Source organism: Mytilus edulis, chromosome 2 (assembly GCF_963676685.1).
Source record: "Mytilus edulis chromosome 2, xbMytEdul2.2, whole genome shotgun sequence".
NCBI classification, from domain to species: Eukaryota; Metazoa; Mollusca; class Bivalvia; order Mytilida; family Mytilidae; genus Mytilus; species Mytilus edulis.
Window position 1 is genome coordinate 44817573 of NC_092345.1, and position 25657 is coordinate 44843229.

General features: G+C 31.0%; 1 long non-coding RNA gene across 1 annotated transcript; it reads right to left on the reverse strand.

Moving 5' to 3' along the window:
- Nucleotides 1–1110: 1110 nt before the first annotated feature.
- On the reverse strand, nt 1111–24629 carry LOC139512240 (uncharacterized). Its single transcript, XR_011662232.1, has 2 exons — nt 24163–24629; nt 1111–1773 (listed from the first exon to the last, which is right to left on the reverse strand). It is a non-coding gene; the product is annotated as an uncharacterized lncRNA (long non-coding RNA).
- Between the last annotated feature and the right edge of the window lie 1028 nt (nt 24630–25657).

Below are 25657 nucleotides of genomic sequence, written 5' to 3' on the forward strand. Positions count from 1 at the left end.
TGTATCATAGATGACTAAGAATATGTTTTTATTGTCAGATATAGTCACAAGCTGTGTCTTTTCAACGTTAATCGAGATCATCGCTTGCGACATTTTGAATAAATTTGAATTTGACTTTGCATTGCAGCAGACGTGAGACACGCATAATATGAGTCGACGCTTATCCTCTTGACGCAACCGGCTACATTCCTTTTAGAGTTCCTGCGATGCCCTGCATTTTTGTTTGTTAACTTGATTTTTCTCGTGATTGATCAATCTGATTTGCATAACGGTAAAATACTTTCGCCCTTATTCATCATTAAATTAGTATGCTCTCGATTATCCTTGCACAATCATTCATCTAAATATGCATCTGCAGAGAAATTGGTTGCTTTAACATAACATGTTTACGTTTGAGTGCTTGAGTTTAACACCAATTATTTGGTAACTTTCCGGTTTTACTTTCTTGTGTGTGCAGTTTTGTGTATCATTTTCGACTTTTGGTTTTCATTGTCGTTTTGTGATATGACTTCTTTGTTAGTTATAGGTTGATTTCAAAAATACATGCATACAATGAATATAGACAATTGTTTTACTTAGCTTTATTCATATTTTTTCCATCCGCCACTCTCCAGAACTAACATGATTTACCTTTTTAGTTATGTATGACTGACAGTGTAAGTTTTGACTGAAAAACATGAATCTTTATTTTCGGAAACGTAACATTTTCAAACCTCGAAAGAACGGTATTAGTAGTTTTTGGAGTTTTTCAATTGTGCTTAGCCATGATAAAAAGTTTTTGAAGTTATGAACGAAGACAGATGCCAAACAAGGACAGATTATGACTAACATAATCTGAATGGGATATTCATTCAGTTGTATAAATAAGACATTTAATCAAGTTGAGTCTTCCTGTTTAAGTCATTATTTTCTGGCGTACACTCACTCATTTGTCGAAAAAAAAAATCTTTATGTTAATCGAACAACTAAACTTTCCATCAATGTTTCATAACAAATAAGTTTATTGTATGTACTTCCGGTTTTGTTGTGTAATATTTCTTTTTGCTTCTTTTAAATCTTTGCTTTTAAATGTAGGCTTGGCATATACATGTAACATAAAAAAAAACAATACAAGCTAACAAAATTATTTTATTTACATACCCAATGAATGTAGATACCCACTACCCTCTAACAATGCTATTTCCATTTTTGATCTTAAGTCCCTACTGTAGCAAAAATATAAGTTACAATTTTGACATGAACAGCGCAAATTTACGCAACAGATATTTGAATAATCAAAAACTGATTCCGAAATTTAAGAGCCGAAAAAAACAAACACGACAAAAATATAACTGAAACTGTGCAAGGAATAAGAAGTTTGAATGAGTGAGATATATTCCTTTATTTAAAATAGTTTTCAATATTTTGAAACACCAGATTTCCATGACACAATACTGGTATCCTTATGTTTAGCAAATACAAAAGTAATGGCTACATGGTTCAGTTTTTTCGAGTGTTAGTGATAAGTCTTTTGTGTATGAAACGCTCATCTGGCGTACAAAATTGTGAGCAGATTTGTTTTTACAAAGACGATAATATGAAACATGTATACACCAGACTATAATGTCCAAACGTAAATTTATAAAGAAATCAAAACATTTCTTATATTTATAAAATCCCGTATTCTATGCGTGACTGGTTTACCATTATGTTTAAAATCCATATTTTCTAAGGACCATTTTTAGTACCGATAATCTGTTGATCTTCTTGCACTTTCCAATTGATAATCTCAATCTGAAACAAAAATATTCAGATTAAATCTCATTGTTTTCAAACTTTATGTTTTCGTCTCATGATCTTAAGTTGAAAAGAATGGTGTTTTACGGTATCATTGAACCTGTATGATTATAAAACATAAGCAAATATAACAATAAAACAGTCAGAATGCAAAAAAAACCCAAATACTATGCTTTTTGGAACGTACAGTAATATGAATCAAAATACTTTGATGACTTTAGTAAAGATAACCCAGATACTAAATAACTTTCATAAAACACCATTTTCTACATACGAAAATGCCTTTACCGAGCCAGGATTATGATCGTTCTTATTCATTCGTTTGCTGAATTTGAGCTTTTGATTTTGTCATCAACTTAAAAAAAATTAATTTCATCCAGGATCTTTTGATCAATCTGGGTTATTGAAAAGTCATTGTCATAGTCCATGACCAAATGTATGTCTGCATGTTTTAGACTTGAATAGGCAGGATTGACATCCTAGCTAATGTCACACAGGACCACGCCTATCCTTTGAGAAAGTTATTATTTTGTTTTCATTAAAAGTATAAAACCCGTCAATAAACAGGAACATGTTTTGGAGGGGTTGAAGTAATATGCAAGTATTCGCAATCTACTATTCATTGCTATAAATTTCATATAAAACTACTTTACCTAAATGTGAGGTCAATTTTAGCTACATTTTAAACATCATGGTACCAATTAAAGCTGAAATGTCAGAAATTTATTTGTCCATTTGACAATATCATTTGTGTAATTTCCTGATTATACAGTTGGGAAATTTGCTACATATTTAGTCCAACTAATTATTAATAATAGTATGCATGCTTCAATCAGGAGGGGAAAAACAGCAAATACAAAAGTATGGACATTTTAAGGCATAAAGTTCACGCAATGATGCCTTCAAAACATTTTTTTTGAAGAAAGAAGTTATTATATGAAATGTGTAGCAAACTATTGTAGGTATTGAATACAGATTTCATAACACCGTAGATCATTTTGTTATGAATTTTGAGTTGCTCTAGAACCATAATCCTTGAGATGCAGTTGTAGATAATTTCATCATAAATTCTAGTAAAGTTAGAGTTAAATTCGTTTATTGAATTAACAAATACGTTTACTGAATGATTTGTGAAATTAATTCGTCAATTTATGCTTATATTATGCTTATATAAGCATGTGAGAGTTTTGCCGTAAAACATATTTTGATAGTTCACTTTATTTATAAAAAAATAAAAACGGAAAATACGAGCAATATCTATATCCACCATCCTCGACCCTTATGAATTTAGATTTGTTCGCTGCTATTCTCTTTTTTTCTGATGCTCAAGTCTTTATTCCTCCAATTATCATGATTACATGAAAAACTGTGTACATAGATAGACAACAGACCCAAAACTTAATTTAATTCATTCAGACTTTGCTTGAATAGTTCAGATGCTACTTGTGAAATATTGTCGACGCGGTCGCCCTTCAGTACAAAACTTTTTATTGGCCTGCTGCGTTACAGTGATGAATTCATTCAATCCTCATAAAGATTTTTTTTATATTGACTGACAAATAGTTTGGTTGTTCATTGTATGTTGTTAAATTTGTATTAGATATTGTGTTAACATTTGATAGCAAAACGAGATCAGCAACTCAAAAATACGAATTCCTAAGATAAATCTACAGGTCAACAAACAAAAACAGTCTTAAACGAAATTAAGTGTCTATACACATAGGATGAATAACTCAACAGAAACGATTACAGATCAATTAAAAACCTAAATAAGAAAATAAAATGAAGATGTGACATACGACAATACTTAAAAAGAAGGAGGATCCTGTCTTGGAACAGGCACATGTGCATGTTGCTAGATTAAAATAGTTTCTTGATATCCGAATTCTGACCTTTTATTCTTGAGCGTCAATGATGTAGATGATGTAGATGAAACATTCGTCTTGCGTACAACATTTTAATCCTAGCATTTATGATGGGTTTAATAACATTCGATTATTTGACTAAACATGTATATGAAATAACTAACAATTTCATTCATAACAGGAACAGCCATGATATATAACAAGGGCTAAATGCAAACAAAATTATAGAAAATATTTTTCTGTAACATAAGCGGTCAGTGAACAAGGTGCTTTGTTATAGTGTTCATTTTCTCAGTGGCTAATTTAATAAATAATACTACTGTGTTAAAATAGAGAGAGAAAAACATATATAAACATATATCAAAGGAACATTTGTTTTAACGAATCAAATAAACTCATCATAGATACCAGGACTAAATTTTATATATACGCCAGACGCGCGTTTCGTCTACAAAAGACTAATCAGTGACGCTCGAATCCAAAAAAGTTATGGACACATTAAATTTGAAAATCATGTTCAGTTGTTATCATTTGTGAATTTTGACTTCACAATAAAATTGAGAAAGGAAATGGGGAATGTGTCAAAGCGACAACAACCTGCCCATAGAGCAGACAACAGCCGAAGGCCAGTTATGAGTCTTTAATGTAGCAAGAAACTCCCGCACCCGGAGGCGTCCTTCAGCTGGCCCATTAAAAAATACTAATATACTAGTTCAGTGATAATGGAGGTCATACTAAACTCCGAATTATACACAAGAATCTAAAATCAAAAATCACAAGACTAACAAAGGTCAGAGGCTCCTGACTTGGGACAGGCGCAAAATTGCGGCGGAGTTAAACATGTTTATGAGATCTCAACCCTTCCCCTATACCTCTAGCCAATGTAGAAAAGTAAACGCATAACAATACAATAATGTTGGTTTATTCTCTTTCTTTTTCTTTTCATTTTTTGTCTCCTGATAATTCACCAATGCTTTGAATTGCATTAACTAAAAGGTACAAATATCGTACAGAATAGTTGAAGTAATTTATTGTACAATTGTTACAAAAGCTATTTCAACTTTTCGATTTTTCTAACAAAATGTGTTTTTGACTGAAAAGAAAAAAATATATTGAGATTTTTGTAAAACAAAAGGACACTATCTTCATATTCATATATATATGGTTTTAAAAAATACAACACATTGAACATGTTGATCTATTTTAAGCAAAAAGGTGTGACCTCTTCAAATGAATATGAATATCTATGTTTTTTTATTTATGTCTCTCCCCAGTAATAAAAATTAAAGGAACCTTATTCAATTCGACAACCAACCCCAGATTAATTACCGCGCTGAAGTACTAATTGGAAGGTAAAGTTTCCAATGAGAAAATTTATATTGATACGATACATTATTTAAATTTAAGATATGTAGCACGACTTATATTGGTAATTTGGTTAAGAAATGGTGGTTTTTAATTTTAATATCTAATATATATTTTATATGTTACAGTAATATTTTCTTGTAAAGGATAATATATAATCCCTGATCTTTTCATGGAATATGTATAATCACTGGTAAATTTAGTAATTATATTTTATTACTCAAGTTTTCATGAATTAAGCATTATCATTAGAAAAGATGCCCTGGTTATACATAATGGTACAGTAACTGAAATAGACAAACGATGAATAACAGTTAAATAATTTACGAAATCACATTACCTAACGCATTCAGCACAATATTCAGATACAAATAATTTAGTTTTTACAAACTGCATAGTAAATTTGGATGACTTCCCCTATTGAACATTTGTTTTATATATATATATATATATATATATAAAAAAAAAAAAAGAAGACGTGGTATGATTGCAAATGATACAACTGTCCACAAGAGACCAAAATGACACATAAATTAACATCTATAGGTCACCGTACGGCCTTCAACAATGAGCAAAGCCCATACCGCATAGTCAGTTATAAAAAGCCCCGAAATGACAATATTGTAAAACAATTCAAACGAAAAAAACTAACGGTCTTATTTATATAAAAAAAAAACTAGAGGCTCTCAAGAGCCGGTGTCGCTCACCTTGGTCTATGTGCATATTAAACAATGGACACAGATAAATTCGTGACATAATTGGGTTTTGGTGATGGCAATGTGTTTGTAGATCTTACTTTACTGAACATTCTTGTTGCTACAATTATCTCTATCTATAATGAACTTGGCCCATAAATTACAGTGGAAAATATTTTCTAAAAATTTACAAAAATTTATGAAAAATGTTAAAAATTTACTATAAAGGGCAATACTCCTTAAGGGGTCAATTGACTATTTTTTTCATGTTGACTTATTTTGCTGAACATTATTGCTGTTTACAGTTTATCTCTATCTATAATAATATTCAAGATAATAACAAAAAACGACAACATTTCCTTATAATTACCAATTAAGGGCAGTAACCTAACAACGGGTTGTCCGATCCATCTGAAAATTTCAGTGCAAATAGATCTTGGTCTGATAAACAATTTAACCATATCAGAGTTGCTCCAAATGCTCGGTCTTTGAGTTATAAGACAAAAACTGCATTTTACCCCTATGTTCTATTTTTAGCCGTGGCAGCCATCTGGGTTGGATGGCCGGGTCACCGGACACATTTTTTGAATGACATACCCCAAAGATGATTATGGCCAAGTTTGGATTAATTTGGTCCAGTAGTTTCAGAGGAGAAGATTTTTGTAAAAGATTACTAAAATTTACGAAAAATGGTTAAAAATTGACTATTAAGGACAATTACTCCTAAAGGGGTCCACTGACCATTTCGGTCGTTTTGACTTATTTGTAAATCTTAATTTGCTGCACATTATTTCTGTTTACAGTTTATCTCTTTCTATAATAATATTCAAGATAATAACCAAAAACAGCAAAATTTCCTTAAAATTACCAATTCAGGGGCAGCAACCCAACAACGGGTTGTCTGATTCATCATGAAATTTCAGGGCAGATAGATCTTGACCTGATTAACAATTTCACCCCTGTAGGATTTGCTCTAAATGCTTTGGTGTTTGAGTTATTAGCCAAAAACTGCATTTTACCCCTATGTTCTATTTTTAGCCATGGCGGCCATCTTGGTTGATTGGCAGGGTCACTGGACAAATTTTTCAAACTAGATACCCAAATGATAATTGTGGCCAAGTTTGAATTAATTTTGCCCAGTAGATTCAGAGGAGAAGTCTTTTGTAAAAGATTACTAAGATTTACGAAAAAATGGTTAAAAATTGACTATAAAGGGCAATAACTCCTATAGGGGTCAACTGATCATTTCGGTCGCGTTGGCTTATTTTTAAATCTTACTTTGCTGAACATTATTGCTGTTTACAGTTTACCTCTTTCTATAATAATATTCAAGATAATAACCAAAAACAGCAAAATTTCCTTAAAATTACAAATTCAGGGGCAGCAACCAAACAACAAGTTTTCCGATTCATCTGAAAATTTCAAGGCAGATAGATCTTCACCTGATAAATAATTTTTCCACTGTCAGATTTGCTCTAAATGCTTTGGTTTTTGAGTTATAAGCCAAAAACTGCATTTTGCCCCTATGTTCTATTTTTAGCCATGGTGGCCATCTTCGTTGATTGGGCAGGTCACCGGACACATTTTACAAACTATATACCCCAATGATGATTGTGGCAAAGTTTGGTTTAATTTGGCCTAGTAGTTTCAGGAGAAGATTTTTGTAAAAATGTTAACGACGACGGACGACGACGGACGCCGGACGCAAAGTGATGAAAAATGGCAAAATTTCTTTAAAAATTACCAATTGGGGGACAGCAACCCAACAAACAGTTGACCAATTCATCTGAAAATTTCAGGGCAGATAGATATTAACTTGATAAACAATTTAAATGCCTGTCAGATTTGCTTTAAATGCTTTTGGTTTCAAAGAAATAAGCCAAAATCTACATTTTACCCCTATGTTCTATTTTGAGCCAAAGCGGCCATCTTGATTGGTTGGCCGGGTCACCGCACACATTTTTTAAACTATACACCCTAATAATGATTGTGGCTAAGTTTGATTAAATTTGGTCTAATAGTTTCAGAGGAGAAGATTTTTGTAAAGATTACAAAAATTTACGAAATTGGTAAAAAATGACTTTAAAGGGCAATAACTCCTTAAAGGGTCAACTGACCATTTTGGTCATGTTGACTTATTTGTAAATCTGACTTTGCTGAACATTATGATGTTTACAGTTTATCTCTATCTAAAATAATATTAAAAAAAATAACCAAAAACTGCAAAATTTTCTTAAAATTACCAATTTAGTGGCAGCAACCCAACAAAAGGTTCTCCGATAGATTCCGACCTGATAAACAATTTTACCCATGTCATATTTGCTCTAAATGCTTTGGTTTCAAAGATATAAGCCAAAATCTACATTTTACCCCTATGTTCTATTTTTAGCCATGGCGGCCATCGTGGTTGGTTCGCCTGGTCACCGGACACATTTTTCAAACTAGATACCCCAATGATGATTGTGGCCAAGTTTGGTTAAATTTGACTAAGTAGTTTCAGAGGAGAAGATTTTTGTAAAAGTTAACAGACGACGACGACGACGACGACGGACGACGGACGACGGACGCAAAGTGATGAGAAATGCTCACTTGGCCCTTCCGGCCAGGTGAGCTAAAAATGAACTAAAAACAAATATGTAACACATAAACAAACGACAACCACGGAACTACAGGCTCCTGACTTGGGACAGTCACAAACATACATAATTTGTACTTTTTTGACAAACGATGAAAAATTTAACATAACTGTAACATATAAAATATATATTAATTTTAATTATAAAAAGGAAAAGAAATATATCAAATTAAAAAAAAACTTGTACTATGCATATTGAATTGAATTTAATTGTATTTTGAAAACAAATAAATATTTCATTAGAAATATCTGAATATGCAAATATGGTTTTCAGACATCTCAGAATGATTCCTTATATATGATTGAGCATAATTCCATAGGCAGGTAATATTCTTGTCAGTCAAATTTTGAATGATGACCTTATTTGGGTTTCACTGACCACACTCAATGAGGAATCAGTATCAAAATCGGTATCAAAACATTACAGTAATTGCTGTCCTCTCAAAAATTGTCTTCAATCTATCGAGTATGCGTTATAATTGTTTTTCTGTACATTTAGTTGCATTTCTTTGCTAATTTTAATAAAGTTTAATTGCAAATTACGTGATTTGTTGTGCGTTTATTTTCAGAACAAGAATGTGCATATGGCAAACTATACGAATAATGACATACATGTAACTCGGTGATAATGTAAAATCATTGGTCATTTTCAGGGATTATATTTAATCACTCATGTATAAAGTGATTTAGACAATTCCTTGAAAATCAAGGATTCCATTCTACTTAATTTCTGATGATACATGAATAGTCTCTGTAATTATACACAGAGTTGATTTCTTCATTCAAAAAAGTACAAAAACAAATAATTATACGGACCGATGTTCCAATCTCTTAAACCGATTATAAAGAGACATTTTAGATGTAGCAATCTGGAATGGTTAATGCTGTACAAAGTTCATACAAGAAAAACATTTTAAGAACCATTCTTTCCCAATTCTTAACTTTATCTACAAGTTTGGTCTAGTTGTGTGATTTGACATTGCTACCTTGAAGACCGTATATCGGCTGTAAGAAATTAGTTTTTGATTTATTTATATTTTTTTGGTTGCTACTTCTTTGACATTAGTCTCATAATTTTTTTTTTATCATTATCAGTTTTATCATAACTAAAAATAACTGTCGTTTAAAAATGCCTGCTTAAAATCGTAGATTAGTGATCTTACATTTTAAATAGATTTTCGTCTCAAATTTTAAGCTTTCTCTAGGATCAATTTAATTATTGAGGCTTTTTTCTTTGCATAAAATCACAATCATGAGAAAAACGCTATACAGCTAGTACAGATTTAGACTATCGTTTCTTAGACATACTAATCTGATATTATTCTTACATTTCAATGTCTGATATTTTTTCTGTTTCAAATACGTTCCAATGAAAACTAAACTATTCTTATAAACAATTGATAAATTTTTAATAGTGAGTATGTTGTAGTACGTCCCAATTAGTTTAATTCAGCCTAAATTTTTTATTTTTGTTAGCGATACCAATTTTTTAACTTACAATTCTTCCATCCGGTAAATTCTCTTCTTGCCATTCCTGTTTGATCATTGGCACAATAAGTTGCCGTGCATTCGTTCTGAACTACATCCAAACACCGGTCAAGAAAAAATTGATCATTTATAAAACGCCTGATGCATGACATAATTTCCATTTTATACGTCCTTGCAGTCCGATGTTTGTAATTTGACTTAAATGAAAATCCATTTGAACGTTTTTCTCCCCATGAACTTGAGTCTCTTTGATAACTCGATGATTCCAGAGTTTCGGCATTTGAACTTCTTTTTCCACCCCAAGGATTAAAAGTAGAATGTTTACCCAACAAACAAGTAAATCTTAAAAGTCTGTTATCGTCGGAGTTCATATCTGGAGGACAGTCATCTATACAGATTACAGTATCACAGAGTATGATAATTGTGAACCATCCAACACATTTATTCCACATCGTCCGTACCGTTCTTTAAATGAAATAATCCAACCAAAATTGTCTTATATAAATACTGATACGATAGTGGGAAGCTTTTATTCTTAGACATTTTCAAACCACACAAAAGTCTTGAATTGTATTTAGGATCAAGCTAATCTCTATAAGACATTAAAATGCTCGTACTTGCAGAAGAGCTTATTCTATCATGTTCAATTACTTGGTTATACACATTTAAAAAAAATATAGCAAATTGCGTTAATACAACTTTATTAAAGCTAACAAGAGTGTAATAAGACAAATGATTATACCTTACACATATGATAAACAATTCTACTGGGTAACACGTTATCACGGAAATGGAATGATTCAGTTAGTTTTTATTTAATGCAAGAAAGCACGAATAACCCTAAATATTTACAACCAACGATCAATAGCCACCTTATTTACAAGTGAATTACCTTTCAAGCTTTTTCGTTTCCTAAAGAGTTATCTCCCATCATATTGATGTCACAGATGAATGTTTACTTAATAACAACGGTCAGGATCACGTGTAAGGGAAGTTAACGCTCTTGAATATCGTAGCTATTAGATGTACATATTAATAGCCTTGAAGTTTTGTTACTTTTATACATTACCAGCAGTGGCGGATCCAGAGGGGGGGTTCCGGGGGTGGGCACCCCCCCCTTTATTTTTGCCGATCAATGCATTTGTATCGGGACATATGTTTTGCACCCCCCCCCCCCCTTTGCCCTGGGTTCCCTGGGTTAGCACCCCCCTTTCGAAAATTCCTGCATCCGCCCCTGACCAGCGCTGATTGGTCAAGCTGTTAGCACTTCTTAAAGTAAATGATCCTAGAAAGGTTTTTTTTAAAGTGCTTTATATTTGTGTTCACCTCTGCTGATGTTTGTCAGAAAAAACTTTATGCTAAACAGTTTGTCATAGAACAGGTCTTGAGAAAGATCTTTTCAGGTTTTGAAACTGTTACAGACGATCTTAAAGTTTGCGTGGAACTCTCACAGAGAACGAATGCCTCATCTTCTAAGTACTTGTCTGTCTGAGATTTGAGCTCAACAAGATTATTTTACACGCGTTTTATGTTTGATTATTTTTACGAGCAAAAATCTCGTTTCCTCTTGTGTGATTTTTTAAGAAGCTTTTATTTTATTTTAAAAGTGACTTAATGATCTCCCACATACTTTCAAAGGGGGTTTGATTTGTAGTTTGTTTTTCCAAGATTAAAGGAGAATTATAAAGACATTCTGTTTTATAGGAGTTATTAAGTTTCACTATGATTGTTAAACATTTCTGCTGAGTATAATATGCATCGCTGATTAATAAAAAAAAATCATAACCCTTCTTCGAAATGTACTGAATGATAGCTTTACTGTGTTATTACATATTTTCTCATAACTTAGTACCATAGAGAGGTAAAAATTATATTATCTTCACCAAGATCATTTTATATACTAAAAGCTTTGTTGACATGACAAAACCATTAAACAAACTTATTATATCTATAAATCTTTTATATCATTATCCCTGTGTAAGGAAAAAGGCACAAATAAATTCAAATTTCAATCAGATAGTCAGAATACGACGTCTCACTAAAAGCAGGACACTTTTTAAATTGTCTTCATTTTAAATCGATGTTTGTATAAATTTGTAATACATTTTGACGCATAAATTCTGAATATACATATTAAGGTAAGGTAAAGTTCTCAAGCACTTTTTAACTCCTTAGTCGGAGTATAATTACATAATAATAAGTGACTTAATCTCTATAACAATATATGTGATATTATTTTAACGACATATTTTGGATTATACGAATTTGCTATCAGTTTTAGAAATATCCTTTTCTATACAAATTATGTATATTTTTTATACAATACGATAAGTTAACCTATCCCCGTATTTTATATCAAAAATTTGTATTTTCTTTTAAGTTTTTGTCACACATATTTTATTTTGTTTTCCATGTACTTGGTTATGTCTTTCAAACAATTGTGATGGATAAACGAAGCGGTCATCAAAACTTAACAAGGAAAAATCAAACAATACCAACATTTTTTTTGGAAAGTCTAGTTCACGAAATCAACAATTGTTATTGTTTTTTTTCTTGAATAAGATTCACAAATACAGAGAATATTGCATCTGTTTTAATACTGAGAATTTAGACTCCGTTATAGCTGATTTGAAATTTTATTCATAAAATAGTAACAACAAATGTTTAAATATTGCATAAATTTATCCTGCAATTCAGCGATTCTTCAAGTTTTAAATAGATGTGAGACTGTTTTATTGTGAAATAGTTTTGTTACAATTATGCCTTGCAAATATTGCAACTACATTGAAACTTAATTGTAAATCAAAAATACAAATATTATGTTGCATATCACTTTGATTTTGATATTTTGAAACATACATCAATATGATTTACAATTTAATGCACTAGTATATTTTCTGTAATATCTTGCCATACAATGTGGTTGTCATAATGGACGTTTTTTTTTTTTGTCGTTGATAAAATGTCTAATAGAGATTTCCAATAAAATGACTTTACTCGACATAACCGACCTAACTCGACGTATTTCGTCCTATTGCATTGAAGCATGACAGAGGGGAGAATACACTGTATGCATGTTTGCTCTTTGAACACGCATTGTTTGTTGGAATATACTTTAAGCAAATAATTGAATAAGTAAGTTAGAAACTTGTAATCAAATACACCCATCATTTTTTGTCATTTCACTTGACCCATATTTTAGTTCTTCTCAAATTATGAATTTTAAAATTTCTAAGATCAAATTTAGCATGAAAATATTAAAATAATGTTTTCCGAAGCGAGAAGGTTGCCTTTTTATTGTTTTTACAAGTTTTAACGTTTAAAGTAGATTCCAACACACCCGAATGTAAAAAGTGTACTCGACTATTTAAAAGGAAAAAAATCTATAATTTAATTGAAGATAATTTGATTTGGGCCGCAATTGATATCATTGATATATTTATCAAATAATACTTTTTCGTATTTACCTTTACTAATGTATGGGACGAGGTTTTTGTCCATGTATACCTTAACGTGCATTCGAGAAAAAGGGTAGAGGGCAAAAAGGCAGAGTTTCCCCTGGGTCAATTATTTTTTTCGCCACCTCTTTCGCCAAAACAATATATTTTTCGCCACTTTATTATTTTTTGCGCCAAGTAACACAATATATTTTTCTTTTAAAATTTTCCTTTTTTCCCCCCCCCCCCCCCCCCCCCCCTAAATAAGAAGTCGTTTTTACAACAAAACGAAGCAAGAATTGATCCCTCGTGTAAGGTGTAGTCATTACATTGAAGGGTTACTCTCATGCCAAACTTTTTGAATAGATTTCTTCATAACGACAGTTTTCTTTTCTAGACCATCGTAAATAAGTAAAACTATATATAAAAATTATGCTTGAAACACGTGTGTCACTGAAACGACTTTGGACTACCCACTCAAATCAATGATCTATATGAAAGTTAAATGATAAAGTTTTAAATCAGAGACCTTTCTTGCTTTTGAACATTTTTCGTCATAACAACAATTTTCTTTTCTGGACTATCATTAAAAGAAGGAGAGGCAGCGTAAAAATTTTGCTTCAAACACGTGCGTCGCAAAGTGGTTAATAGTTCCCTTTTGTGACATGTGACAGAAGCCATTTAATCATATCATTTTGTTATATCATAACAATCAACACCTTTATTAATTACTCCTTTGATGTCGATAGCTACGAATGATCTATGAATGCAATCAGCTGATTATTGATTTTCTGTCAAAATCTTAACGAGTTCAAGGTGAATTCCGAGTATTGTCTGATCGGTAAAGTTAGAGAAACCCGAAAAAAAGTAAATAAACAAAATGGCTGAAAATAAATCGTTTTATATATTTCTTTCGCCAAATTCTTTCGCCAATGACGAATTTTAATCGCCACAATTATTATTTTTTCGCAAATTGCGAAAATGGCGACCGCCAGCGGAAACCCTGGAGGGCATGCTCCCCCTTTCGATCGCTAAATTATTTTCAAAATCTCATGTTTTCAAAATTTCTATACACATTTTTAGCATATAATCGTCCAAATTATTTTTCGCATCGCTCCGCTTGTCAGTTTCAATTCAATTATCGAGAACTACACCCTATTTCAAATATCTTAGATCCGACCAAAATCACAAATAGTATTGCACGAAAAAAAATTAAAATGATTGTCGTTCGACTTTGATACATGCTTTTTTAAAAACAACAATGTCTAAACAATAGGCATCACGCATGAGATTTAAAAGTTTTAGACTACATACTGAATTGGCTTTTTTCCATGATTTAGTAGCTCACTGAACACAAAAATGTGATACTGACGTGTTATCTAATGGACACATGGAAACTTCATATAATCTGCTATACAGTTATGACCACTTATGGTCCTACAGACACTCTGCACTTTTGAAATGACAAAAGGTCTTACTTTTCTAGACTGTCTATGATGTTTTCTTAATTTGTGAAAAAAACAAAGTTTATTATGATTGCCAATGAGACAACTCTTCACAAGAGACCAAATGACACAGAAATTTTAACAACTAAAGACCACCGTATGGCTTTCAACAATGAGCAAAGCCCATACAGCATAGTCAGCTATAAGAGGTCACAAAATGGCAAATGAAAAACAACTAAAACGGGAACACTAACAGCCGAATTAATATTAAAAAAATTTAACGAAAACACAACAACAAACAATAAGCACTGAATTACAGATTCCTAACTTGGGACAGGCACATCCATACCAGGTCAATGTTGTAACAGTACGACATAATTGATCAATATTATAAACTTGATAATTATTCTTTATTTATTAGTTGTAGTTGTTTTTAACATAGTGTTCAGCAGCGTGGATACTACCAGATCGGTACATGGAGTTTATTTAGAAAATTATATTTTCACTATTGGCTTTAACTTTTATATTTATAAAAACTATGTAGCATAGAGATGCATGCGTAAAATAAGTTCTCCACATACATTGGCTAAAATATCAGATTAGAATTAAACCTCAAGTTATAATACCTACGATGAAGAAGCTCCAAGCTATATATAATACATGTACTTTTCACGGAGCCTCAAGCTATAGTACTTTTGATGATGATGATACTGATGTATGTCTTATATTCAGCGACAAATATTACATACTAGTATATATTAAGGATGATAAAATCAATCAATATATGTGATAGCCATAGAATCGACTTCTTATTGAATAAGTAAGAGTAAAAGAAAATTCCCTTAAAGACTGCAGTGACATTATAGTTGTGTAAAAAATGTAACAACTATGTAAATTGACATTCTCATTCACTTTAAATCAGAGGTACTTGGGAACATGATATTTTAGCCAATTACTATGCACTATAAATTGATAGTCAACTATCCACAGTGGTCAATGTTTATATGCATATTATTAATCATCTGTCTATTCAGTTGCTAATCAAGTTCACCTTCCAAATTACAATCTATATAACGAATTGGTGTACACATTATTATCGATTACGATATTCTTTTTTTTTAGTGTTCGTTGACTTTCATTTAAAAGAAAGGTGTATGTGAACTATTAAAATTTAAAGAAGTACAAGACCATTATTATTTTTTTTTAAATATACACTTCCCGTTGACGTACGTTTTCCCTGTTGAAAAAAAATCGGAAATTGTGAATTAAGGAGATTAACTGCAGAAGAAGAGAACGTTTGAAATGATGCTTTATAATGTATGATGCAATTCCAGTTATCAACTTTAACAGAGATACATTCTGATTAACACTTAGAGTTCATTTTTTCTGAAATTACTAAAACAAATCTATCTAAGAATAAATACCCAAGGAAATCAAATATAATAAAACATTAAAAAACGAAAAGAAGAGGAGACATTAATCTGATAACGACAAACAAAAGCAATAAAAATATCAAATAATAAAAGGTTCATTAAATTTTGCAACGTATATCGGAAAAACAAAGTCATGGTCAAAACCATGAAAAACAACTCAAATGAATCGTATGATAGGTAAAGTGTAGGAGGTCTTATGACAGTGAAGTGTAGGAGGGAATTTCAATAATCACGTGATATATAAAAATCATGATTCCTTTCGTTTTTCATCATCTAAGAAATATTTGATATTGATAAAATTTATTATGAATGGGTTTCATTGCTTAGAAATACTTAGTTAAAACTTGAGTAACGCATTTAACAAAATTAATTGGTTAGCAATAACCGGTCCTGTTACATGCGTACGTCCAGTTAGGTATGTATGTCATTTTATTGGAAATCTCTAATTTACGTTGATCTTACATAATCAAGTCTGTTTATTGATATTTAATACTTTTGTACTAATATAGATTAAAAATTATATCTTACATAATCAAGTCTGTTTATTGATATTTAATACTTTTGTAATAATATAAATGAAAAATTATAACATAAATGATGAAATTGAGAGGAGGAAGGTCGAAAAAAGAATTATAGCCTTTGATTTAATTTGATTCGATGCACAAAATGAATTAATATAATTAAAATGAAAGTTTATTTGAGATCCAATAGTTTTTGAGTTATGTAATAATGAGGTCCAAAGGTGTTATTGAAATATCAAATGGGAATTTATCAATCATAAAAACGAAACCTTATCTACCTTAGCACAAAAAAAGAATGTTGATAAAGTATTACAAATTTATAAAAACATCTCTGATTTAAAAGTTAGACAATTTAAAAAGTGTCCTGCCTTTAATTGACTATTATGACGGCGTATCCTGACATTTTTATTTTAAGTTTAATTATTTTGAATAAAGGTTTACCGTCAGAGGAAGCAAAATCACAACAATAAGAATAATAAAAAGTAGTGTTCTCCGGCTTGGTTATGCAGTAGCTATATTTCACATCTGGTACCCCTTTCTGGATAACATATTTTACTTCCAAATTCTGGATACTCCAGTATGTACGAAAAGCTTTAAATTATTATTTAGTCCATGTGTTTAGGATAATGTGTGTGGTCATAGTTATACCAATATATGTATAAATTATAAGATTTGTTTCATTAAGCAGATTTAAAAATTGTATTCAGTACTGGTTTTTATTTTGGTTTTTTTTTAATTTATATTCATTTGAATTTCATTACAATGGTTAACATATTTTTTCTCTTATTCTGAGACTACAATAATAAAGTAGTCGCAGATTTCATTGATAAATTCATAATCATAAATTAACTGTTCACAAAAAAAAATACTTAGGACTACCCTATAAATACACCTTATCGCTATTTAGTCCATTCCGGGAAAAACAGTCATTTATACAACTTCCTGTTTAGGTCACCGGCCGAAAAATGGAGGTCATCAGTAGTGAGCTTAGGGAGAAAAAAACTTTAGAAAGTGATCATCAAGAAACTTTGATATAGTATGATCCACTTTTTTCGAAATTAAAATTGAAGTAAAAAAATATTTTGTTTGAAGTATTTACGGTAGTTTAAACAGGTCTCATTAAAAAGTATCATGCATGGTGAATTGTTCAAACAGGGTCCCAGATAGCTTCAACTGGATGAAAAAGTTGTGTAAATTTAGAACTTATCCGGAATGGAATAAATAGCGATTAGGTGTATAGATTGACGTAGCTGTATTCCGCAATACCGGTCGAATTTTCTTTTATCTGCAATGCTCTTCAACTTCGTACCTTATTTGCTCGGTTTTTCTTTTTAAATTATCGACTAAATCTTTCTCAACAAATAATGTGTAAGTTATTGCAACATTATTATATACATGACCAAAGTAATTTTATTATGAATAACAAACATGTTTTTAAAACGTAAGAAAACATATGAATCACCTATCGACCAGATTTTTTCAATTATTACTCAAATAATAATAACATTTAAAATGTAATACATTTGAACAAATTTGGAATTGATGTTCATCTATTTTATTTTTTAATGTGACTTTATTTCCATAACAAAAACTGTTTCCGTCAATGATAAATGCTGGCGGCGTTTGATACAGTGTAATAGATAAACAAGCCTCTTAATATTGCATATGTCAATATTTTTACAACTAACCAACCACGAGTTATCCCATCAACACAAGTGTGAATGTGCCAAAGCAAAAGCAATAGTTCAAAAAGGGTGAATAAGTAGGGTTTTTTTGCTGAAGTGTAGCGGCAAATATTTCATGAATATTTATTCCAACAAATGTGGAACTGTCAAGAAGAATAAAGCACAATGGTAACAAATTCATTAATTCATTGATCAGAATGTATTTCCACATTCAATCTCATTCGAAGAAAGTATCACTGGACAAAAAAAAGATTTGATGGCGGAATAAATCTTCAATAAAATAATAATTTGTTAAAGTATATATTTAATAAAACAGATATCAGTTTTATGGAAATTCAAATTCCGTTAACGCCCAAGTCACATCGTCTGCGTTTATATGTATTTTTAACTTAAGATGTACTCAGGTGGGGGTTTATAAATTTTTTCGGACTCGACACCTATTTTCATTTCATATAAGACTTCAATAGTCTATAAAAGGCAATTTACCAAAATTTAAGCAGATTCTAGATTTCTTTTTTTTCGATTTGAGACCAAAACAATACCAATGCAAATATAAGGTGAAATTTTTATTTAGCCTGTTCCCGTTTATTTTAGCACTCAAATATATGGAAAAGAAGGTCCACAACTTATCAATATTTTAAGTTTATGTTTTTCCTAAACTAATACTCTTTTGTCGTATAGTCTCGCTTTTTTTTTAATTCCACCTAAGTTCCTACACGATCAAATCTTTTAAATCAATTTAGAAGACACATCTAACGAAAAATTAGGGAGACTCGTGAAATCCGAAAGGAGTGAGATAGAATGCGCCGACAAGATAAGCGTCTCTGATATTCATGCATTATTCATAATGCGAATCTTCAATCAGTCTATATGCTAGAATATGATATAAAACTCTATCAGTACAATTACATGGTTAACGACTGGTCTAGTAGTATCTTGTTTATCTTTTTAAAAAGTATGCGAACCATGTCGATAATAAGTTTAGACACTAACAAATCGAAATAAAATAAAAAATAAATCTACAAATGAACTGATCGTATATACTGGGTTTACACTTTTGCCCGCCTGACGTACGTATCGTCTACAAAATATATATCCCTGACGCTCGGATTAAAAATATCAAAAAAGCCAGATAAAGTACGAAGTCGACAAGCATTGAGTCTTAATTTTTTTTTTATATTTTACATTTTAACTCCTGAAAGAAAAATATTACAGGACAAATACAAGTGTAATATAGCAATAAAACTCAACAGTCACAAACACATATTTAAATCGTTATTGAAGAACATGTAGAAAGCCTTTTTTTTAAATCTATCCTTTTCCTATTTATTCATTATATGGCAAAGTTGAGTCCTATAGGTTGCATTTCTGTAAATATTGACAATGCAGTTTCCCATAGGAACTCCTTTTACGACTAAAACTGTACCACTTTTACTATGAAGTTTTGAAAAAAATCTTATCCTAGAATTGAAAGTTCATATGCACCACAATTTTTTTCAAAGGTCAAAATATAGGGCTGTGCGGCATATTTTCAACGTTTATATGACCTGAACTTCTCAGAGTTTAAACTTACACTAATTTTCTTAACTACCCCTACCTCGAATGAATTGTTACCACAGATTTCAATGTAAACAATATGCACGTGTTTATTTACTGGTAACATTCCCAACTTCTGTCTCTGCGATATGGAACACAGAGAGCATAACTGGGAACCAGTATGTAAACAAAATGAATTTTCTATGAATATTCAATTACTCCCCAAAAGAGGCGTGTTTTGAGAAACAGCTGTATTTACAAAGTGCAACCTTTACCAGGACGCAAATTATATGACAATATTTACTATTTCTAAGTTCTAGTGTTCCAATTTAGTGAATGTTATTAAACAAGTTTACCTGACACTATTTTGATTTCTCAATGGCTTTATGTGATACAAACAAAACAAAAGGTACATTTCAAAAATTAATTTATTTAAAGGAACAAATGATATTTTCGTATACATTCATAATAAGAAATTGGTTTCACTTTTAATTTAGAATCAAATTATTCCTTAAAACAAAAAGAATGACCCCACAAAAGATAAATGGTAGGAGCAATAATTTTCAATTATTATTAAATTGTTTTTTATAACTCTCAGTATTTAACACAAGTAATAGAGTTTACTACTAAATTGGTCATTTTGAAATGAACACTCTTCAATGCCTTGAATATATCGCAAGAATAAATGTCAAGAACTGTTTGAATTCTTCAGTTTTGGAATTTGGGGTCCTCAATGCTCTTCAACTTTGTACTTGTTTAGCTTTATAAATATTTTGATATGAGCGTCACTGATGAGTCTTACGTAAACAAATCGCGCGTATGGCGTACTAAATTATAATCTTGGTAACTTTCAAGGCCGTAGCTAGGCATCATATTTTAGTGAGGCAAAATAATTGAGCCGAGCGAAGCGAGGCGAAAATTTTTTTTGGAGGGTATGAAATGAAGGGTGCAAAATCCTGCATTCTAGGCATTTTTAGAGAGTTTGGTAATGTTTTGGATTTGGACACTTTTTATATAAAATTTTCATATTTTAAGACTTTTACTAACACTAAATTTTTAAAAACTTTATTTAAATTTATATGTTCGATAATCATCAAAATATCACTGATTTGAGTCTGCTGCCAGAACATAGAACAAACATCGATTCAGTAGAGTTTGCCAAATTTTTCTATGGCCGGTTCAGTCAAATCGTTTCAGAATAATAATTTGGTCTGCTGATATCCTTATCGCGATGAACATGGAGCATGTCAAGACCGCACAATCTTTCGCCACTCATGCATGTCCTTTTCCAAGTTTTCAGTCGTTTCAGGGCAGTCAATGTTTCTAAAGGTAGCACATTATCATCAATACAATGATCAATGTCTTCTTCCAATTCCTTCTCCATCAGCAATTCGGTAGCAGCATCGTAAGTAACAGTTTTGTTTGCAAAGGGAATTAAGCTTTCCTGTAAGAACCATCATACATACAGTCGCAGTTACAAAATATTAAACTCGCTTTTATGCTGACAAAGAGTAGGCAAACTATGGATAGAATGAGATAAGATACATGTATATGATTCTATGTATAGAGTAAGTATACATGATATGGGTACAGGGGAATTGGAATGGAGTTTTTGACGTTTACATGTAGTTTCAAAATTATTTCTGGAAATAGTTGGTGGTATTTTCGTTCCAGAATCTATAAATTTAGGGATTAGGGGTTGGGGTGTACGATTCCGAAACCCCGAATATAAAGAAACGAAATTCCGTTGTCCCGAATAAGTAAAGACAAAATCCTGTGTTAAAGGTAGATACCATTCCTCAATAATATCAAATTGGAATATGGGATATTCTTTCAATTTTTTAGGTTAAAGAAACATGGATAAAAACTAATCCATGCATTCATGTTTCATATTATTTATATTTTATTTATCTGTAAAGAGAAAGATTAAAGTTTGTGAAATGAATACACGGACAGGACTCCCCCTTGCGATGCCCAGTACTTGATTTGTCGAAAGTTGGTGAAACGGAGAAATGAATACGCAGACATGACTGTCCCCTTCGGAAGACCAGTACTTGATTTTTCAGTCTACTCATCGTTTTTGGATTGTTCTAATGAAGTTATATGCAATACTCAGACTATGTTCACAAAAAAAAACTAGGTTACTAGAGTTATTCCTTCTTTACCTTCAGTGTCGCTTTTATTACAGAAAGTTAAGAAGAATCAGGATAATCTAAGAAAATTACGTGGTGTCAGACTAATAAGTGTAAACTGATTACTCTTCAGAATGTTAAAATAGATTACATACGAATTAAAACTAGAATTGATAATTTTGTGACTTTATAAGGTATCGTATCTGAACGTATACTGGCATTTTCATAATATTCACCTCACCATATTGCATCATGAAACAACATTGAACTAATTTATGATGTAAACCTTTATATTGGCCAAAAAAATAAAACATACGGCAGATAGGTTCTCATTTTATAAGATTTGAACATCTAGACAGCATTCTTATTTACAATAACAAGAAATGAGTAAAATACCGAGCTCTCACGTAAATTCAAGAAGATGGATGTCCATAAACTGGCATTATCTAGCACTAGACTATATCAACCAGCGATACGATGGAACAACAAAGTGTCATAATCGTTACTTGATACTGTTTTTTTTTCAATGAAAATAGTTATTTTAACCTGGTTATATACCGAGCTAAATAGTTCCGTTATAAAACCAAATAAGGTAAGCAACACAAACATATATAATTGGTTAGTACGACAATGATTGGAATTCATGAGCTAAAACTTTGTAAACTTACTTCACAGACATACAACACAACAGTTTTCATTTGATTAATTTGTTTGCCGTATACGTTCATACTGTGAAGATAATTTCAGTCATATTAAGACATTTGATAGAAAAGTAATCACAACTTATAAATTTGAATAAAGGAAATAAAGGGAAAGATTACATTAAAAGATTAAAAGTCGAATGTCATTCGTTGCATAATTTCGTGTACGTTTTTAGTTTTCCTTTGAATATATCAAAAACCATATTAATTAATAATTGATAGTATCTTTTTGTTAAGAATAAAAAAAATATTAATCAAGACAAATATTTCTTCAAAATTGAAATCTGTGAATTGCTATTTATCTAACTCGATTCAAATGGAATTGAATTTTCAGTGACAACTTTTGACGATTCTATACCTTTAACCATTCAACTAGTTACTTTGAGAACATGAACGCTATTCATAATTATAAATTAACTGTTAACAAAACTTTCAACTTTTGAAAACCTAAGGTTTTCTACCTCAGGAATAGATTACCTTAGCTGTATTTGGCAAAACGTTTAGGAATGTTTGGTCTTTAATGCTCTTTAACTTCGTACTTTATTTGGCTTTTTAAACATTTGTTTTATTCGAGCGTCACTGATGAGTCTGTTGTAGACGAAACGCGCGTCTTGCGTAAATATATAATTTTAATCCTGGTTTCTATGATGAGTTTATTTGCTATGTACAAACTATCTGAAATGAAAGAACAATAACTTTTCATAAAGTTTCTTTAATGTTGTTTTTTAAGTTACATCAAAACCTGTCTGTTTGTAGCTTCAAATAAACTTGTAAAACTACTGAGGGCATAAGCAAACAATTTTCAATTTAAATGTATAGTATCTTAATTTTAAAAATGTTCAAATATTTGGAAATTTTAAGGTGTTAGTGGTAGGATTCATTGAACTCTTTGTTGATTTGTTCAATAGAAAACGCTGATCAGGATTCAAAATTGTATCGCTATTGAATAAACATAAATTCGGAATTTTGAAGAGAAAAAACCCTAGAATTTATAAAATCGTTTGTTGCCATGGAAATAAGATTAATATGAATACTTTGAAACGTTTCGGACATAACTTAATAAATTGTTTACAAGTTATAAGAACACAAGTTTCGCGTTAAATTTCAAATTTCAAATTTAACCATGCTTTTCCTTATACATGTTTTTTTTTATTTATAACTCTATTTGCAGGAGAATATGATTTAAAAAAAAATGCAACTCATGGTGTAAATTCTAAAAATAAAAACAACAACATTACAGCACGAAATAATTTTGAAAATCTAATATCTAATATGCAAAAGTTAAACACTGTGATTTGTAATTTAATACTTTTTTAAATCGGAAATTCACAATTGGTATGTTCCCTCACATTTGAAATAAAAGGCGGAATAATCATTTTACATAGATACTGTTTTGTGCCCACCCCTTTCTCTTAATGTTAATTAGTGATGTGCATTTGATTACTTACTATCCTCCCCAAGCAGAAAATTCTCTTCTTTGTATTCCTGATAGATCTTCGGAACAATCATGTGCCTTGCAGTCGTTCTGGACTAGTTCAACACACCGCGCAAGAAAAAACTGATCATTGGTAAAACGCTTGATGCAAGATAAAACCTCACTTTCATACTTCTTCTCAGTCTGATCTTTGTCATTTGTCTTCAATAAAATGTTTTCAAAACGTTTCCCTCCCCATGAACTAAAGTCTCTTTGATATCTCGATGATTCAAGAGATTCTGTATTAGAACTTCGTTTTCCAGACCATGGACCGAATGTAAACCGTTTATACAATTCACAATGTATTCTTGATAATCTGTTACCGTTTTGGTCCATACCTGGTGGACAGTCCTCTCCAATTACAATATCAAAGAGTATAATCATTATGAACCATCCAGCACATTTAAACATTGTTCGTACCTTTCCAGTAGTAACGTCAAGTAACCTAAAATGATTTATATAAACGGAAGTTATATTAGTGGGAAGTCTTTAATCATTTAGCATTTTTAAACCACACTGGAAAATAAAATGACATTTTGAAGCAAAGTAATCTCTATATGACATTAGTATATTCTAACTCAAGGAGGACTAATTCTATCATGTTTAATTGCTCCATACTGTTCTAGAGTGACAAGCATTTCAATGAAGATTATTGCTAGTTTTTATTGACAACAAGAGTGTAATAATAAGAAATATAATACTTTGTCGTTCTTGAAGAACACTCCTGATGAAACTTTAGGCTCTTAATAGAAAAACCCAACCTTCGATGAAGAATATAAAGATGAGAGGAAAAATCAAATACGTCCACAAGAGTACACTTATTCATACACTTGATCTTTAAATATAAATACGTTATAAATCAGCTACATCACATTCATTTGCTAAAGTAAGACACTAAACAATATTTTTTTTATTAGTTTAGATTGATTAGTTCATATTTTCGATTTAAAATAACATTCTACGTCTTGCTTTCCATTTGTACTTTTTATATAGTTAACTCACTTGGTGACTGAACTAAAGCAAAGCCTTTAGAACCAAGCACTTATTTAAATTAATGTATTTGTACTAAAAGAAATATTTCAATTGCAATTCACTATCCGGTTATAGTTCATTCATTCTTCATGCCGAAACGACATCAAATTAATACGCGGAATTCAAACGGCATAAATATTCGAATATTTTTGAATTAAAATGTAATGTTATGAAAATTGATTTTAACTTGAAATTAAGGAAAATTTTTCCCTCAGTCAAAGCTTTGATTCTTTGTCAGGATTTAACCATTTTTCATGACCTTTTTTGGTTTGATAAGCTCTACAACGTTATAACTAAGTTTGTATTGATCACTGGATTGTCACTTAAGTTCATTATTTGTTACAGTGCGCATCTTGTCCAGTTACATTGGTATCTTTAATGTAATGGAATCGTAAAGTTTCAGTCTACTTAGTTTGAAACTGTTTCCAAAATTGTCA